Source organism: Protomyctophum parallelum (genome assembly GCF_964188405.1).
Source record: "Protomyctophum parallelum genome assembly, chromosome: 13".
In the NCBI taxonomy this organism is placed as follows: domain Eukaryota; kingdom Metazoa; phylum Chordata; class Actinopteri; order Myctophiformes; family Myctophidae; genus Protomyctophum; species Protomyctophum parallelum.
Genome location: NC_139708.1, coordinates 42,707,070 through 42,719,864, shown reverse-complemented (window position 1 = coordinate 42,719,864; position 12,795 = coordinate 42,707,070). Strand labels below are relative to the sequence as shown.

The window sequence follows — 12,795 nt, the reverse complement described above, 5'->3', positions numbered from 1 at the left end:
TAAAACCTCACTTGCACACCCTTATATGTACAGTTCTTTGTCAACTTTCCTCTGTCATTTGTCTTTTTAAATAGTTTTAACATATGATACCCTGTTCCATATTTGCTGCAGAGCAAGCAGACATGTCTGGGGTTGGAATAAAAGTAAAACTAGTCGTTTGTGGTGAAGACTTTTGTTTTTTATTTACAACTTTCCAGTGTCTGCAAACACAGCTCTTGCCCTGTGGCATGGAGACTTATCAGAGGGCACTTCATCTCACTTCTCTCTGCTAAGCTCTTGTTTTGTGATGAGAAATCTGACATGTTAATTTCACACTGCCATTTACAAAAAAACATGAAATAGCTCAATAAAATGTGAAATAGATGAAACACCACACATTTGCAGGCAACTTGTATAGCATTTATTTTTATTTTTAATTACATACACAATAGGAGATAAAGCACAATTAATGATGACACTTTGTTTGCCGCTTCTAAAATCTTATATCTAGTCTTATAGTCTTATATTCCACATTCTAAAACAAGACTAAGGTTCTATTTTTTGAGTGGTCCTTACGGAGCTACAGTATGTGTGGCTGGCTGCCTGAATGCCCGGGTCTGAGCACGAAAATAGCATGGTTGTTTTTCACCACCTGTGCGCAACCTAACCCACACACACACGTGTTTTCTCTACAACTAAAAACCAAATAAAACACAGACAAATTGAAGTATTAAAGTAAAACAACAGATGAAGCAGATAGCAGACTAGTTTCGCATCATAATTCAATCATGTGGAGCCCTGAGGCATCCTGCGTTTTATTTTGAGACTTTTAAAACCTCACATACACAGCTACATGGAGAGTTGTTCATCAACTTTCCTCTGTCATTTGGCTTTTAAACTTATGAGAGGACACTTGTGGTCATTTATTTTGCTCTGTTAAAATGTTGTTTTGTTAATAATGTTTCAGTTCATTCATTTCACACCCAAATCCACAGTCTGTATTTATTCAAGAATGGCAAATTGAGAGCTTCACTTTTTCAAAGTACATGGTCAAATACACAAGACAACATTTACAAAAACATTTGTGGCACATTTATTTATCGGATAGCCTGATATATTGTTGTATTGGTCAAAGGGAATACAGTAGTTTGTGGGTGTATTTTACTAGAAAAAACAAATTGTCAGTATCAAATGCATTGTAAGACACTTGAGTGACAACAGCCTACATGCTGTGTTAGTGTGCTGAGTTTATCCACACAGCATAAACGAGTGGTTATCAAAGTGCCAACCCGGGTCTCCCCAGCAACATAAGTTAATATAGCATCACAATTATTTTAAGCACTTTCATGTGTTATACTTTGGATATTTGACTTTGAAAGAGAGGGACGTTGGTTATTAAAAAATAGCTGTTCTACAAGGTAAAAACACATCAAGTAGTCTGGCAGCCAACATGTTTCTTTAAGTGGGAAATTTGGTATATCGTTTACTTCTTTTTTTTTGGGGGGGGGGGATACAATGTTGTCTATATACATTCATTAATGAATCCCGGCTGTCAGTTTTTTATAGGGGGATAAATGTGACGTTGTGACCATACCATGAACATCCACAACTTTATGTAGCATGTGACATGTCAAACTGGGGTCTTTCATAATTCTGATTCCATTCCAAGCTTTAGTTTTGCACACAAAAACACTCCTTGGTCTATTAAATGCTCAATACCGACAGCCGGTCAGCAAATGGATTCATGAATGTATGTATATAGACAATATTTTAGTATATAAAAAAACTACAACACATTTCCCACTCAACACACCCAGCTGCAGGTCTATGGCACTACCACTGCTGCCAGTCTATATCCTACTGTTCTTGATCAAACCCTGCCCTCCACTGGGGACTCTGAATAGCGTCCATATACATGGAAACAGACATGCTTTCTTGGCTATTTTTTAGAGCAAAGTAAGTTCCTGTATTGTATGCTATAGGCAGAGTGTACGTGGGGTAGGCTTACTCTGAAATCCTACAATAAGTTTGTATTCAGAACAGTCAGAACATCAGACAGTCCATGAATCATGGCTCATAGTTATATATAAATAAAACTACTTATTCAGACATTACTTGAATGGAATTGACTCTGTAGAGAAAGTGTGGGCGGCTCTTAAAAGAGCCTTTGGGTTGTTGGTAGATCAAGTCAGCATTATTAACCTCCGAATCCGTACAGAGTGCGGCCCTGTCTCTTCAGAGCATAGACTACATCCATGGCGGTCACGGTCTTTCTCTTGGCGTGCTCGGTGTAGGTGACGGCGTCACGGATCACGTTCTCCAGGAACACCTTGAGGACACCGCGGGTCTCCTCGTAGATCAGACCGGAGATGCGCTTCACTCCGCCACGGCGAGCCAGACGGCGGATAGCGGGCTTGGTGATTCCCTGGATGTTATCACGAAGCACCTTACGATGACGCTTAGCGCCTCCTTTTCCAAGACCCTTTCCTCCTTTTCGCTTTTTATATATACTTTATTGAAAATTATTCAGGGTTTACAGTTTATGCAAAATTACAAATACACATAAGTTACAAAAATATATAAATCAATGCATTTCAATACAAAAGTTTTTTTTTTTTTTTTTTTCTTTCTTTTTTACAATGTTAGTAGGTGCCATGGTGTCAGTTTCTTTTTTCGTGTGTCAAGAGTTCTTTGTCTTTTTAGTTCAGTTTGGATTTGTTTGAAGACCACCTCTCCCGAGATGGTCTCCTGGTGAATTACCATGGCACACCTGGTTTTCCACAGTTTGTTTACAACAGTGCAAATTACATACCAGTAAAAATCTTGTTCCACAGCAGACATTCTTTCCTCGAACACCCCATACATGGCAGCATTATAGTTGATCTTAAGTTTAAAACCAATTTGTGGCATTTTCCCCCATACAAAGCTAGACCTTTGGCAGTCCACTAGCAGGTGTTCAACTGTCTCGTCTGCACCACAATTTAAAATTGGGCATTTAATGGTTCTAACGAAGCAGCTCCATTTTACAACTGCTCGTACAGCTAGTCTTCTCACGGAGACCAGCCACATGACGTCTCTGTTCTTTTCAGAGATATTTTTACTACTAGAATTTTTAATACACACCCGCTTTTGATTTTCATCCAGATATTTGTAGGGAAAAATGCCACCATATAAGTCATCACATATCTTACCATATATACATTTACTAGTCATAGCAGTCCAGTCAATATTTAAATGTGCAGAGTTTGACATCAAATCACCATACATGACTTTAAAATACGGAAAGGAGCTTCTTGCCCGACCCTTCTTTTTGGTCCAGCTCAGAGCCTCCCCTATCCACATAGCCCTCCTTTTAAAGCCAGCTGCTACATTTTTACAAAAAGAAATTTTCAGTTTAAGTCCTAAGTCCACAGCCCCAAGGCCTCCATTATTTCTACTCTTATATAATAAGTTTCTCTTTGTAACTTCCCTAGTGGTTCCCCATAAGAAATTGACTAGTGTTTTATTTATGTATTTCAGTGTCTGGTCCTTGGGAGGGAAAATAGTCGCCAAAAATAGCAGTCTTGCCAAGACATATGTCTTAATAATTATAATCTTTGTTCTATAACAGCAAGATTTGTTTTCCCATTTTTCTAAGTCCTCCTTTATTTCTTTATTTTTATTATCCCAGTTCTGTTCATAACTGCCATTATTACTAAACTTTACCCCGAGGACTGTCATTGTTTCCGTGTCCTTTATATTTAGATTTGGCTTTGCCTCACCCCTCCCGAACCAGACACCTTCAGTTTTATCATGGTTTAACCTGGAACCCGAGATCTCTTCGTAAAGTGCCAAGTGCTCATGTACAAAGTCTAATTCATTCTTGTTTTTAATTATGATGGTGATATCGTCAGCATAGGCCAAAACAACGACCCTCTCTCCACCACTAGTTTTTATACCTGTGAGTCTTTTATCATTCTTGATCTTGTCCTTTTCTTTTTTTTTATATATACTTTATTGAAAATTATTCAGGGTTTACAGTTTATGCAAAATTACAAATACACATAAGTTACAAAAAAAAATATATAAATCAATGCATTTCAATACAAAAGTTATTTTTTTTCTTCTTTTTTTTTTTTTTTACAATGTTAGTAGGTGCCATGGTGTCAGTTTCTTTTTTCGTGTGTCAAGAGTTCTTTGTCTTTTTAGTTCAGTTTGGATTTGTTTGAAGACCACCTCTCCCGAGATGGTCTCCTGGTGAATTACCATGGCACACCTGGTTTTCCACAGTTTGTTTACAACAGTGCAAATTACATACCAGTAAAAATCTTGTTCCACAGCAGACATTCTTTCCTCGAAAACCCCATACATGGCAGCATTATAGTTGATCTTAAGTTTAAAACCAATTTGTGGCATTTTCCCCCATACAAAGCTAGACCTTTGGCAGTCCACTAGCAGGTGCTCAACTGTCTCGTCTGCACCACAATTTAAAATTGGGCATTTAATGGTTCTAACGAAGCAGCTCCATTTAACAACTGCTCGTACAGCTAGTCTTCTCACGGAGACCAGCCACATGACGTCTCTGTTCTTTTCAGAGATATTTTTACTACTAGAATTTTTAATACACACCCGCTTTTGATTTTCATCCAGATATTTGTAGGGAAAAATGCCACCATATAAGTCATCACATATCTTACCATATATACATTTACTAGTCATAGCAGTCCAGTCAATATTTAAATGTGCAGAGTTTGACATCAAATCACCATACATGACTTTAAAATACGGAAAGGAGCTTCTTGCCCGACCCTTCTTTTTGGTCCAGCTCAGAGCCTCCCCTATCCACATAGCCCTCCTTTTAAAGCCAGCTGCTACATTTTTACAAAAAGAAATTTTCAGTTTAAGTCCTAAGTCCACAGCCCCAAGGCCTCCATTATTTCTACTCTTATATAGTAAGTTTCTCTTTGTAACTTCCCTAGTGGTTCCCCATAAGAAATTGACTAGTGTTTTATTTATGTATTTCAGTGTCTGGTCCTTGGGAGGAAATATAGTCGCCAAAAAAAGCAGTCTTGCCAAGACATATGTCTTAATAATTATAATCTTTGTTCTATAACAGCAAGATTTGTTTTCCCATTTTTCTAAGTCCTCCTTTATTTCTTTATTTTTATTATCCCAGTTCTGTTCATAACTGCCATTATTACTAAACTTTACCCCGAGGACTGTCATTGTTTCCGTGTCCTTTATATTTAGATTTGGCTTTGCCTCACCCCTCCCGAACCAGACACCTTCAGTTTTATCATGGTTTAACCTGGAACCCGAGATCTCTTCGTAAAGTGCCAAGTGCTCATGTACAAAGTCTAATTCATTCTTGTTTTTAATTATGATGGTGATATCGTCAGCATAGGCCAAAACAACGACCCTCTCTCCACCACTAGTTTTTATACCTGTGAGTCTTTTATCATTCTTGATCTTGTTTAATAACGGATTAATAGCTAAAATATAAAGTGCAGCGGACAGGGGGCACCCTTGTTTTACGCCCCTCTTAATTTCAAATGTCTCTGTTAGAACACCATTTACATTAACTTGCACTGTGGACTTGGCGTACAACAATTTGATCAAATTAATAAAATCATGATGAAAACCGTATACCTTTAAGACCTCCCACAAATACTCTCTGGATATAAAATCAAAAGCCTTTTTTTGATCTAAGCTTATAATAAAGAAACCCTCATTTGTATACCCACTTGTTATATCCCTTAAAATACCTAAGTTATCCCACATCAACCTTCCCTTAATAGCACATGTCTGTTCTTTTTCAACAAGTTTTTCCAAGTCTGTATTTAATCGATTAACTATTATTTTTGCAAGTATTTTATAGTCAACATTCATTAACGTAACATGTCTCCAATTATCTAAGTTATATGAAGACCCTTTTTTATATATAAGCGATATAACACCATGGTAGAAGGATGAATGCATTTTGCCTTCCTTGATCCCATCATTATACAGAGGTTAGCATATGTACTAGTTCGTTTGTGCAGGAGAGATATAACTCATTAGGCAGGCCATCGGGGCCTGGGGATTTACCCTTACTCAACTGGACAATTGCGTCCCTCACCTCCTGATTGGTGATTTCCCCACCCGTAGAGTTACGGCCAACCTCCCTCAAATCAACGGAATCAAGGAAAGCATGCAATTTATATTCATCAATCGTAGTTTTCTGGTACATTTTTTCACAAAGCTTCCTAACAGTTTCTCTTTTCATCTTCTCATCCTCTACCATATCACCATTTTCATTTAAAATCGCACTGACATGTTTACTTTGGAGTTTCTTTTTATGCATATTAATAAGCCAAAGTGCATTGCTGGACGCATTTGTGTCACCCATGCCTGCCTGTAGGCGGAGGCCCTGGGAGACATCATTTAATTTGGCCAATTCAGATTCTTGTCCTTTTCCTCGACCTGACATTTTGGCTCTACTTGAAGATGTAGACGTGAATGAGTGTAGAGCCCTACACTTTGTCCTTTTATGTGTGTTCTGAGGACGTAAGGGAGGACATTAAGCTCTGCATTGGGCGGTACCTAAACTGCAGTCACCCCCCCCCCTGTTACAAAATACCAGACATTGTTCTGCTTTCTTTGTTCTCATCAACCGTCTTATTTTGCAACATTTTGCAAACTTTGACAAATATGATAATTATAGGTAGAACTAGATTATTCAGAATTGTGTATATTAATGGAAAACCAATGTTTTCTCTAATGTATTACCTCTCATTCACTTGACCAGGGACTTTAGGCTTTCAAGTGGTTCAGTATTCACTTCAGTGATGTTGAGAAAATGCATACAAGACCATTAAAACAACAGAATACCTCAAGAGTTTATAACCATTTTGGTCCTGTTTAGGTTCAAATGGGTTAACAGTACACAGTTCCATGTATTTATGAGCTACAGACTTTTAAGTGCTGCATTGGGTAAATGGAAGTTAGAACACTAAAATAGGTTTCCACCTAATTACCCAAATATGTTCTCGCACACAATTCAATTCAAATTAGCTTTATTGTAATGAGAAAACAAATGTTTACATTGCCAAAGAAAGTGTCACAATACAATAAAAACCTTTGAAAATGGGGAAAGTATATACAGTTGGAGAGGGTACAGCATTTTGTAAACAGAGCTATGTCACATTGTATCATATACATTTTTGGGACAAATGGCAGCATTTTTTCTCACTACTATTTAAATAGTATACAGACAATTCAGATTTAAGATCTCTTTAAAGGTAGCAGCTCTGTTTACATGTGCAAGGTCCAGAGGTACAGATACCCTGTGAGCACATCTAAGGGCCGATTCATACTCCTATTTTACCGCTGTTTCGGCGCTCTAGTGCCGAAATGATTTCGGCTCGTCAGAAATTTTCAGTAGCACCGAAGAGCCGACTTTAGGACGGTACCTGCCCCCCCGAACCTCAAATGACGTCAAATTGTAGGCTCTACAGCGCCGAACCGACTTTTATTCGGCTCTAAAATAGGAGTATGAATCGGCCCTAACGCGTCAGGAGCGTGAGGTTGAAGCTGAAGTTTTCTTCTTCGTGGGGTTTTTAGACAGCTGGTGGATGGAAAATAAGCTCCACCTCCGCGCCCGACGGACGCGACGGACAGACTCAAATGGACGCGACGGACAGACTCAAATGGAAGCCGCGCACAAGCGTGAAAATGAAGCGCGTCACCCGGCAGTGATAGGCACTAGCCAATGGAACAGATGCAGCCTGCAGCCCATCCACTGGGCGGTTATTCACTTGTAGTTTTCTTCTTCACAGACCCAAACGCCCCTGTGAGGGATTTGTAAAGCCATGTCGAGGGATACAGGCAGACTGGGCATTGGGCACCTCAAAGTAACATTATGTCCAAAATGTTAACAAAACATTGAAAAAACTTCTGAAGAAATAAAGTAAAGCATTGGTTCTCATGTTTGATTCAGATCACCCCTGTAATCTTTTCATCCATGGCACCCCTGGCTGAATTACATTGTCATTTACTGTAACCCTGATCCATGACATTGAAAATAACTTTATACTTTATAAAATAGCCCGTTCTCTTCAGCCTCCACAGCCCTTCTCATCAACATCATCTCGTGGTGGTCTAGTGGTTAGGGTGCGGCGCTCTCACCGCCGCGTCCCGGGTTCGATTCCCGGTCAGGGAACACTGTTTTATGATGAATTCCTGTTCTGTTCTTTAACTATATAGAAGTGTCTATTTGTACGTCTTTAATGTTTTGATGAATTGAACAATGTGGACCCTGTTGTAAACAAGTGTAATGCTTAATTGGGTCGTCCACTCACAGTTAACAGTCTTTGTATTGAGTTTGTGCTTGAAATGTATTGTAATTCTGCAAACTGTTAATAAATATTTAAATCAATCAATCAATCAAAAATCTCCTTCTCACCGCCGGGTGACACACTTCATTTTTATGCTTGTCGGCAGCTTACATCTGACGCGGAGGACAGCGTCAGATGTAAACTGGCCGTCACGCAAGTCCTCTGCGAAAACAAAACTAGTTTTAAAACTCCTCGGCCGGGAGGCGTACCCGGGTCCCCCATTCCAAAGGCACGTACGTTAACCAGTCGACTAAACAGCCATGACTCAATAGCGAAGTAGCAACAGAGCAACTTATAGCCTACATTAGAATGCGCCTTTGTCTGTGTCAACATCTTGTCACTCAAACGTCCCTCTCACGCCCACCAAGAAATAGAGGACTACAGGCGTTTAAATAGGCTTCCGTGTGCGTCTCCTCTAGGAACCGCCCAAAGCCCCGGAAGGATTTAAAGTGAGACCTGACGCGACGTCCAACTGACGCCTTCACGCCTGACAGTGTATTCACAGCCTAGTAGTCCTTAGGGTGGTTGTATTCCATTGGCTAATCGTCTTTTGTCACAACAGTTCACACATTTTGCTGCCGTTTGACCAATGACAAAAAACTCCTGGAGAAATACAACAATGTGCATAGTTTCAAACTCATGTTGGGTGTGAGCTAGCCATGGTTCATGACTCTCGTATGAAAAATAAATCTGCTTCAGTGTTTGTCTCATCTTTAGAAATCAGCTTTGAATAAAAATGCAGCAATGATCAAATCTAATCACAAAAAAAATAAAGTTTTGCTTTGCTGTTCAGCCTTGATTTGTGCTTCCATTCTACACGTAGCCAAAAAACAAGTAATTTGTTTTTGACTACTCACCAGTTTTCATCCCAGTCTTGATGTGGGACTGATGTTGAGGCTTCCCGTAGCCACGAGGAATAAACTCAGGTGGCATAACGGCTTCAGGGACAACCTCATTCTGGCTTAGACCACCTTCACTCTGGTCTTGACAATAGCCACACATATAGTCATTGTCATCAGCAGACCGCCACCTAAAAAGGAAGATTGCATAAAAGGAATATTGAAAAATGGTCAAACCTCCAAAAATCTACCAATCTACAAGCTCACGACACTTTGAGCGACATAGGAGACATTCTTGCTTCTATGGAATCCAAATGACAGAAATGGAACATGCAGAGTGAGGGGAACAAACCTTCCGTTAACGAAGGTGCAGGCCTTGTTGTGCGAGTCTACGTGTGCGACAGGGCTGGCCGTAATCAGACACGTGATGTAGAGCTGTGGAGAAAAGTTTGTCATTTGAAAATGCATTACGGATGACATTTATCATAAAACAATCAAATGGGTTCCAACACTTACATCTCCTCTAGCTTCCTTCTGAAACCTGAAGGCATCGACGACCAGCTGAAGTTTGTCATCCTGTATCCTGGGGTTGAACTGAGAACGTGATCCTTCAATCTGAGAATCCACCAAGCACCTATGAGCAGAAATGCACGGATCGGTCAATGAGTATAGTGAGCATAGTGGCAATCCCGTCAACTTTGATTAATCTGCAGCTGATACATGTGAGGTCACCCATCATTCTCAATGAAAACATATCTTGGGATAGAGTGTCTGTCAGGGTCCAGCGTCGCAACACAGCTGCTCGGAACACTCTGAGTCCCATGTGGTGACCGGTCCTCACCGAGGCCTCGATGGAGATGGGCTCTCCAATGAAGAACACCTTAGATCCGTGCTCATACTGCCAGTCACCTAAACAGTAGGTGTAAAGAAGAGTTGATAGATGCGATACGACCAGAATGGAAAAAAGTCCAAGACTTAATGTCTGACTGTACCACGTGCCATTTACATTTCTGACCAAGTATTCAATCAAAAAGTCAGTGAAATGTTTTCAGAAAAGCTCCATCATTTGTAGATTCCAAGAAAGTGGATAATAGATGTAGAAAGAAAACTAGTCACATATTTAAATATTCCTGATATTTGTAGAGTGAAATGTACATTATGCATTGCAAGCAGGTCAAATATTCCTGATAGGAATAAAGGTTATCGCAGCATCTATACGTACAGTGTGCAGCAATAGACCAGTAAGACATATATAACTTAGTGTAGTCTCACATGCATGTGAACTACAGCAGTCGTTCTCAAATGTAGCCATGCGGACCCCCAGCTAAAATGTGTTAATATATTAGTATCAAATTCAGTTTAACATCATGAACGCCATTTTATGCGTTGTCTCTTTAAAAATTGGGTGGAGATGCAATTTGATTATTACTTTCATTTTGTTGAAAAATGCAAGGGGTAAAACATTTAAATGTGGAATAAGTGAACATCTTGTGCCAGGGACCACCATAACAGATAATTTGATCAGGCAGGGGACCATTTAGGGGTCCCTTTAAATGACATTGTAGAACCACTGCATGAACCGATACAAATGGGACCTCAGTAGGATTTGAACTCTGATGAACCTACTCGTCATGATCTTCAGGTCGAACTCCAGGGTCTGAATAGCAGCCTGGTTGGAGGTGAATGGAACCCAGGTAGGAGAGAGAGAGGAGCTGGACAAACTATACTTCCTGAAAGACAAGACGGTTTACGTGAGGCCGTTTTAATCATTCATTTAGACCGGACTAAACAAAACTGAGGGCCGTGTTCCCCCTGGGGGGGGGTCCATGGCATGAAAAGGCTCGAGGACCACAGAGGTAGAAACATTGTTTTCTTCATAAAACCGTTTCAGATGACATTTGTAGAATCTGGTCTCGGGTCTTAAGCTCACAACACAATCAGGCTTAAATATAAATGTAGTCCAGTCAACCCCCATTGGCATGCACAGTACTGCTTCCGTAAGATTGCATCGGGAAAACGAATTGTACTGGCTGACAAACAACCGCTTACAGTTGTTTGGATGTCCCAATACTTGTGGACCGGCTCGACCCAGATAGACTCCATTTCTACCAGCACAGGGATAGCTTTCCTCGCAACCTCATCTTGGAGCTAAAGCGTAGATTATAGGGGTACCAAACAGAGCTAATGTAATGACACTAATGGAACCACAGACACACCGACTGACCTCATGTAATGACTACTGGAACCACAGACATGGGTCATCATGGGTCATCTGTGGAGAAGCAGAATTCAGCCATCATCAGCACAGATACAGGAAAGGAGATGTTTGATGCACATTTAACAAAGTGCAAAACCAGTAAAGATTAACACAACATTTTTTTATCAGGTAGCGTATACTACAGAAAAATGTGCTTAGCCATCAGCACATTCGAGTGTGTATATACAGCACAATACAGTAGGCTAAGTGGACAGCCGACTCAGAAACCATCATACTTTTATTTTTATTTTTTAAGGGAAAAAACAGCACCTTTCCCCCCCATTGAAAATGGACAGTGACAGTATAATAACATTAGTAATAATAACATTCCATGACTTCATGGCTTATTTTCCTATGCTTTAGGCCTACTCTCGATAATGTAGGGCTTTATGATTTGGAACTAATGTCAATTGTACTATTCAATGTTGATTTGAACCAAACTGATTCATGGTTTAGCCAAATTAGGTGTGAAGAGAAATGCCGGATTATAACTGGCCTTTTAATAATTGGTGGTGTTTGACTTCTAACACAAAATATTGTATTATGGACATATATATGCTGTTATTTAATGTTATTGTTTTGCTGTTTTTGAATTGCTGTGTCTGATAATCTCATGTGGGATGGGTCAATTGGTCTGGACACGTAAATAAAATATTAATTCATTCATTCACACAGGTATAAACTGCCTGGTGCTCACATGATCATCATTATAGTGAATACTCTTATAAAATAATGTAGTTGGCTCTTAAAAGAGCCTTTTGTGGGTATAAAATGGAGCAGCCGATTTGGTGTTGTGACTGTGACGGATTCGTTTAAGCACGTTCTCCACGGATACGACGGGCCAGCTGGATGTCTTTAGGCATGATGGTCACCCTCTTGGCGTGGATGGCGCACAAGTTGGTGTCTTCAAACAGACCGACCAGATAAAATAAAAATAATGGGGACATATCTTGTCTTAATACATAATTAACACTCACAACATATTAATGTGGTCAAACTTTGGACACTTGTGTGCTTTTGACACACAGAAGTGATGATGATGATGATGATGAACTAAAATGTGCCTTGCACTTGAATGCAGCAGTTTGCTCCCTTTTTGCACAATACAACTTGTTTAAAGAGATGGCAAGAACCAAGCAGACCCCACCCCACCTAAAGCTGACTGCCTGCCACCCTAAACTGACTATCTTATTAGCATAATTAAACGCCAATTGTATGTACATACTTTATGTAAATTTAGCCTACACTACATTTAGTGTCATATTGCATGGAAAATATTTTATCCCACTTCCTCTGAGAGACGTGTGGTCAAGAACCTCTTTGGGAAGAGTCAGAGTTTAGACTGGGAGGAACCGATCACACCACT

At 39.8% G+C, this 12,795-nt stretch overlaps 1 protein-coding gene across 1 annotated transcript in view; it reads right to left on the bottom strand.

Annotated features, from left to right (window-relative positions):
• Nucleotides 1–12,795, bottom strand: part of LOC310868839 (histone H3.2) — a gene marked incomplete at its 3' end in the record, with an annotated part of 192,888 nt that overhangs the window by 5,132 nt on the left and 174,961 nt on the right. The window lies entirely within an intron of this gene.